The following is an 8,004-nucleotide window of genomic DNA, read 5'->3' on the forward strand; positions in this document are numbered from 1 at the left end:
GGAAAATGTTATGGGGTTTCAAATCAAAATATGACTTTCTGTTACCAAACAGGACATTGATTTCATACATGTCCACTGTAGAGGACACCACCTAAAGTATGTTTATTACACATTTTGGGAGACACAACAAATGAATAGGGAAATAAATTATATTTCAATATTCCTATGAAATATAAGATATTATTATGAAAATCTTACCAGTTATTACTCCCATTATTGCACTTCTTTTTTCATTACATGTTGCCCCAAAAACAAATTAATATGCAAATTACATACAGTTTGTAGATACATTGTACATAATGAGACAACCCGTTTATGGCCATTTTACACACGTTGCATGAAGGAAAATGGTATATCAAATCATTCTGTTATATCTTTCATAACATAGCTGAGAATCATTTTTATACAAAGTTTGGTATAAATTTTTTTTAATGGATTGGGGATTTTTTTTTTTTTTTTAATCACTGTTTTTGCTTTTTCATGTCTATTCATGTATTTTTATTTATTTTAAAAACAGGACTTTTTAAAGTCCTGTTTTTAATAGATAACAGATAAATAAAATATAATTTTTAAAAAAAAAACATATTTTCTTCATTTTTTTCTTATGCTCTAAACAATGTGATGACATGAAAAAATATTAAATTCAACTTTTTTTTTCTTCTGGTAGTCAGGAGGATATAATGTAATAATGTAATAATTATAAATAATAAAAATAAAATATAATAATAATAAATATAAGTATTTTTGATGATATTGCAATTACTTGACTATATTTACATATGTGACCTTGAAGGAATCCAAACGTAATCAGATTACATTACTTTCATATTGTGGTGCTTGCATTACTTTACTGAATACTTTTTTCATTAAGTAATTTGTAACTGTAACGGAATACATTTTTAAAGTAGCCCTCCAAGCCTATAAATATATATATATATATATATATACACAAATTATTCCATTGTCACATTTTTATATAGTTATGTTCATGTTTATGCTTATGTCTCTCAAATTGTTAATTTGCTGTCTGTTGCATTTATTTAGATGACCAGTTGTATATTGAAATATTTGAGCAATTTTTTGTAAAATTATGTAATTACTGATAATAATATTTTAAAGAATTTTGTAGTTTATTCATGTTAACCTGTAATGTACTCTATTCCATTCTATTTTATAAATCATTTTTTAGATGCTCCATTTTTTTAGTCCATGTTGCGTGGTTTTCTTGTGCGATCTGGCAACCGAGTTACAGCGTGTACCTGCAATATGGCAGCGTGCGAGCTGAAGGGAGAGCTGAAGTACCGAGATGGACAGACAAACCAACAGTTTACAGTACAAGTAGATGGCAATTTGAAATCAATGATAACTGGCATCAAGAAATTAAATGCTGATATATCTGAAGTTTTGACGGCTCTTGTTGAACAAGAAAGGGGCTCAGCGGAAAACAGCACAGCAGATGTAGATGGTAAGCTGTTACAATGAAGACTGGGTTGTTTAAATGGGAAACCAACAAACTTAAAAACAAAAAGATCAAATAAAATAAATGAATAAAAAAATCATACAATAAAGGAGCGAGAGCAAGCGCAAATCCTGGCATCGGCAGGTCGCAGCGCCACTTCCGGTGGCATCCCCAGCTGCCAGAGGTCCAGGCAGCTGCCACGGTCTTTCTCACTGTTTCTACTGTTTGCTCGGTAAAACTACACTGTTCTCAGTGGCGTGCGGTGATGTTTTTTTTTAAATGATGATGCAAAGTTCCCACAATTTTATTATTATTATTATACAGTACATTTTTATGTATCAGTTGCCAGAGTTCTTGCCAGGAGTCAAAGGCAGCTGCCACGGTCTTTCTCGCCGTTTCTGCGGTTTGCTCGGTAAAACTACACTGTGCATACTATATACAGGAGCGTAGCCATCATTTCAGAAGTGAGGGGGACAGAAATGTTTTATATACACACACACACACACACACATATATATATATATTCATACCCCTTCATATATACTGTATATAGGAAACTTTATTTAGTCTCTTATTTCTTTTTTTTAATTGGCTAATAAATCAGATACACTGTTGGACAATAACCAATAAATGATTTGTTAATGTACTACAAATGCACTACTTTTTTTTTATTTTTATCTCATAATAAGGCAGAATACTTTCTGTACTGTAATAAATGCTATGTCAAGTAGCACTGAATTGTTCGTATACTTTATTTATTACCTGGAGATGATTTTAAAAAGCATATATATATATATATATATATATAACCTTACTATTGTCATCTCCCTGCATTAAATAAACATTACATTTAAAAGGCAAAATACTATTATATTTTGTATTTTTACACTATGTAATATTCTGTTTCTCAAAACCAATAAATCTCATCAAGTTAGTGTTTTTACGTATTTTCATATTTATTCCAAAATAATAACAAAAGACAGTAATAATATAAACAATATATTTGATTTGTCAACTGATGTTGAGCTGTTCTTTTTAGCTTTCCCAGCGGGTGTGGCTGTTGTACAATTGCACGTGTACAATTGCACATGTTTGAATGGTGTACAATTGCACATGTTTCTTAGGCCTGTTTCTTGATAGAAACGTAAAATTTAACTAATAAAAAAGCAATACGTGAACTGAAGTCACAGCATTGGAGTTTACGAGACAACTTTGTTGTTATGAGCACTGCACTTTACATTTAGACCATATAGGCCTAACATGTTTTAAAGTAAAAGCACAAAGAACGTTATGTTTTAAGGAAAAAGGCCTGAAGATATCCCGGCAAGGGATACAAATAAGTGTTCATTTGGACTCACTATTACAGTAATATTATAGTTTCTTACTGTTTACCAAAAACAAAACATAAAACTACAACTAAACAAAAGCTAAAATGAATATATACATACACACACACACAAATACATATGGTCACACTTTAGTTTTGGGTCCAATTCTCACTATTAACTTAACTATTGACTTTTGCCTAAATAAACTATTAATTACTGTTCAGGTATAGGGTAAGATGTAGAATACGGTCACGCATAATAATGCACTAGTATGTGCTTTATGAGTACTAATAAACGGCTAATATAGTAATATGCAAGCAACTAGTTAATAACTAAAGTGTTACATTAAATAAATAAATGTTTTGTCACAGTGTCTGGTTGTGGTGCCCTGGACTGGCCACTTGAGGGCCACTCCCGTTTCTGTGTTACATGTGTTGAACTCCATTTCCCATAGTCCCTTGCCTGTCGTGTCTGTTATGATCATGATCTCCTGTTAGTCATTTACTCATCATCCCATCACTACATATACCATGCTCACTCTGTCTGTCTTTGCTGCAGTATTATTCGATTCTGATGTTTGTGTTTGATGTTGTTAAGGTTACATCGTGTTATCTGTTCCCTGTGTTTTGGATTACCTTTTGCCACGTTTCTGTTCTGTTTATTTTATACTTTAATAAACTGCACTTGGATTTATCCTTGTTTTCTCCTGCCATTCCATGACATGTTTGTGTTTGTGCATATATAACATTTAACATTAATTGACATGACATCTGGCACTCCTTATGTGTGTGTATGTTCTTTATGGGAAAATGCTTATGAAATTTAGTTTATTGGGTTCACATTCTGATCGTATCTGCATGCTGGTATATAATATGCATCATCAAATCTTTTATTTACAAACAAAACAGTGTAGTTTACAGCAGAAACGGCGACAAACGATCGTGACTCCTGGCAAGAACTGGCAGCTGATACATAAAAATGTATAATAATAATAATAATAATACAATTGTGGGAACTTTGCATCGTCATTTTAAAAAAAACATCACCGCACACCACTGAGAACAGTGTAGTTTTACCGAGCAAACAGTAGAAACAGCGAGAAAGACCGTGGCAGCTGCCTCGAACTCTGGCAGCTGCCAGAAACGACTAGTGGCAGCTGCCAGAAACGACTAATGGCAGCTGCCACGAACTCTGGCAGCTGCCAGTGGCAGCTGGGGATGCCACCGGAAGTGGCGCTGAGACCTGCCGATGCCAGAGAGAGTGCCAGTCCCTGCAGGAGCAAAGACTAAGACGGTGGCAGATGACAGCGAGCTCCTTAACTTTACTGATACTGTCTTCTGTCGTTTGCTAAGCAAATATGTTAAGCAGTGACACAACTGGCTTCTATTTACTTACTTTAGAATGCTTTATTATTTCCATATTCTTATTACAATTAAGATTGTTACTTTTTATTCATTATATTTGATCTAATTTTGTAACTTCTTTCTATTTTTGAAACCCATGTTATAGATGAAGAGGAAGAGGACAGTGATGAAGAGGATAGTACCTCAGAAATGGCCACCAAAAAGTCAAACTCAGAACCTCCAAACAAGCGGAAAAAGACTTTGCGGTCATGATCTTCAGAGCTGTGGTTGTTTTGTTATGACCTTTATAAAGGTGTGTTGTTACATCAGTACCCTCCTCCTCAGAAAAAAAAAACTTTCTCATTGTTCAAGACAATGTTGGGATTCTGCCTTATTTTGTTTATGTATTTCTTAGTTATTTTTCATAACTTCAGGTTACTCTAAAAGGCAAAATAGTTTTATCAATACATTTTTCCTGTTATAAAAAGTTATAGATTGACAGTGGTTATCAGTACTTCGGTTTCTTCATCATGTAATAATAAACCACTGTGCAATAAACTGGATTCAAACTGTCCAATAAAATGTCTGAGTTTCTGATTGGAAAATCTGTGTAACCGTTCAAAGAATACACACTGCACATTACATTTCTTTATTGACTTTTTTTTCAGAATCCAGAGTTGTTTCAAACCACAGTGTATCAAGTTTGCAATGGAAATGTATTAACGAATACCCATTAAACATGATAAATTCACAGTCAAGCCCTTTTAGACAAAATGATTTGCCTTTTTTGAACATTTCAACAAATGCATAAAATCATCCACATATGACCAAAGACACTGTCGCCACAAATGAATAGATTTTAAAAACTGAAACACTTGGATCTGAAGTTGAGAAGTTTGATACCCAATGTCTTGTGCCAGACTCATTACAACCCACCACACCCAACAAGTCTAAATAACCTTTGCATTTCTTATGAAAGATAAGATTATTCACACTGTAAAATGATGCTGATGTCCCTCAACAATAAGACATGAGATTGAGTCCACAACTATTCCACACATGCATGAATATGCACAACTTGTTTTCTGAAACACAGATATCTTTTCTCTGAGGACACTTGATTATCACTAGAATCATGAAAATGAGTATTTGTCAAATAAACACAAATGAAAGAATTGGAATGTTTACTCTTTCCATGTCTAGAGCTGACAAGAAATCATACTTGGAACAAAAATACTGATATTAAAGTGAATTCATCACAGATTGTTTTTTTTTAATACAAAAGTTTCCTTATTACAACTCCTTTCTTTGTCCCTGCCTTGAGTGCAGTTTATTCAAAACAAATGAAAAGACAGACACTGTTCTAAGCAAATGGAAAATACATATGTGGCATCACTGTAAGCGTTTTCTTATTTTCCACTAATAAAATGTCCACTGGAGTTGAGAACAAAAGCCTGGAGCATTAAAGTGTCACTACAAATCCATCAGCCTCATAGTATGGAAACATTTACAGCTGTCCACATCTTTATTCATCTTGATTAATAGTAAATCTACCCACCATTAGACGTGTAATTCAAGTAGTATACAGAGTTCAATACGCAGCCCCATCAACATTCTCCACATCTTGGACGATGGCTTACTTGACTCCATTTAGGCTAATTAGATTTCATTTATCAAATTTCATTTCAAATATAAAAGGTTTTCAGCAACAGAAAAAAGTTCTGTAAGACTGAGCTGACATGGAAAGTACTTCTAGATCCCATTATAAATTTTCTTTACTTAAAATGCGGACCAATTTTGCCATTCAGCTTGAAAGAGTATGAAACATCACCTATAGTCCAGTGTGTTTTTTTGCTAAAAATACACAATAAAAACTGGTGTGGAACTGCAAGTGACTCAAACAATTAGTTGTTAAAGAAAAACACTCACGAAGGTTCAATACGCAGCCCCATCAACATTCTCCACATCTTGGACGATGGCTTACTTGACTCCATTTAGGCTAATTAGATTTCATTTATCAAATTTCATTTCAAATATAAAAGGTTTTCAGCAACAGAAAAAAGTTCTGTAAGACTGAGCTGACATGGAAAGTACTTCTAGATCCCATTATAAATTTTCTTTACTTAAAATGCGGACCAATTTTGCCATTCAGCTTGAAAGAGTATGAAACATCACCTATAGTCCAGTGTGTTTTTTTGCTAAAAATACACAATAAAAACTGGTGTGGAACTGCAAGTGACTCAAACAATTAGTTGTTAAAGAAAAACACTCACGAAGAAAAAAAAAAAACAAAGAAAAGAATCCTAAACACATTCCCCTTTTAATTCCTACACCAAAAAAAAGGACCAAGCCTTAAAAAATTATCTTATTTATGAATGCACTTTTGTATTACCAAACCCCTAGGACACCAAACCGTATGGCCAAAATCTGACCCCTCATCTTTAACAATCGCTTCAAGTGTCAATCAGCTGCAGTCTGCTGATCTGATTGGAGGCCTTGGCAAAGGTTTGGTGTCGGTTGCAGAGAACAGCAAGGCAGATAGGCAGAATACAGTATCCTACAGTCTTGGGGTCCGCCCTTGTGCAGGAGTAAAGAAAGAGAAACACCTGGAGGTAGGGAATGAGGAAAATAGTGGCCCACACCCAGAAGGGCAGGAGGAGAAGTCTCGTTTTCAGAGTCACGATCCATGAGGTTGAAGATGGGGAAGAGGAAGAAGCATCTCCCGACCATTTTTTCTGCGCTCCAGCCTCCCCTTCTTTTTGTGCCAGTGCAAGTCGGTTGTATGTTTGGCTGATCTCAAATATATAATACACTGCAGCGACACTGGCCAACAAATACAGTCCGACTCCTATCCACCCCATCCGCTGGCGGAAATTCATCATTCTCCATGCTCTTCTCTGGACAAACAAAGACAGAAAATGCAAACGCTGACAAGAAACCAAACACTTACATGGTTGTGAAATCATGTGATCAATAATGTGATCACTGTTAATGTTTCAGGAAATAAAAATGAAAACAGCTCAACTTAAACTGTAAACCATCGCTGAAAAAATAAACAATTATTGTTATTAAATCATTCTTAAATATACTAGTTCATACGTATATGCAAAATAAATATAACATTAAAATATTTCATTTTAAAAACATGTTCCAAAACAAATAAGCTTCCTTGATGTTGTACGAAACACAATCCTAAACTAATTATAAAACTCTAGCATGAAACATTAAATAAACAAAGAGGAAGTCCTTCAAACACAAGAAACCTCACCATCTGGAGATTTCTCAAAGCTGTTGACTAGTACTGTTGTGTCATTACATAGCGACACGCCCCCATAATATCGACTAAACACATGATTTTGACTGAGTTACTTACTGTGATCACACGATCAATCCATTTTTCATTCACACGACAATATGTTTCTCAAGTCAAAACACACAACTGTCACAGGATTGTTGTCATAGGACACACTTCCTGAAAGAGCAACATCCGGGACGTTTCCCGTGAATCCTCGGCGACTTGATTATTAACTTCGCAAAGGACTCTAGTGCCCCCCAGAGCATCTCTGTCATATGTACAACTCCTGTGTACTGTAGCACAGGTGAGCTGTAAGTTATCACCAACAGTTTAACCAAACACAAATTGACTACAGAGGTAAAATCACTATCATCCATGACAGCAGCCGTTGTAAGACTGCTGTAATTTTAAGATTTAGAGGACCAAAATAATTTTAAGATGACAAAATTATTTAAACTGTAGCTAATCTATCCCGGTACCTTACTCCTAAAACTAACCTTCACAGAACACTTTCTGCATTTTTACATTTTCTAAAAAAAAAAAATAATAATAATAATAATAATAATAAAAAAAAAATAA

The sequence above is a fragment of the Sinocyclocheilus grahami genome, unplaced genomic scaffold, assembly GCF_001515645.1.
Source record: "Sinocyclocheilus grahami isolate Dianchi unplaced genomic scaffold, SAMN03320097.WGS_v1.1 scaffold15.1, whole genome shotgun sequence".
Lineage (NCBI taxonomy): Eukaryota > Metazoa > Chordata > Actinopteri > Cypriniformes > Cyprinidae > Sinocyclocheilus > Sinocyclocheilus grahami.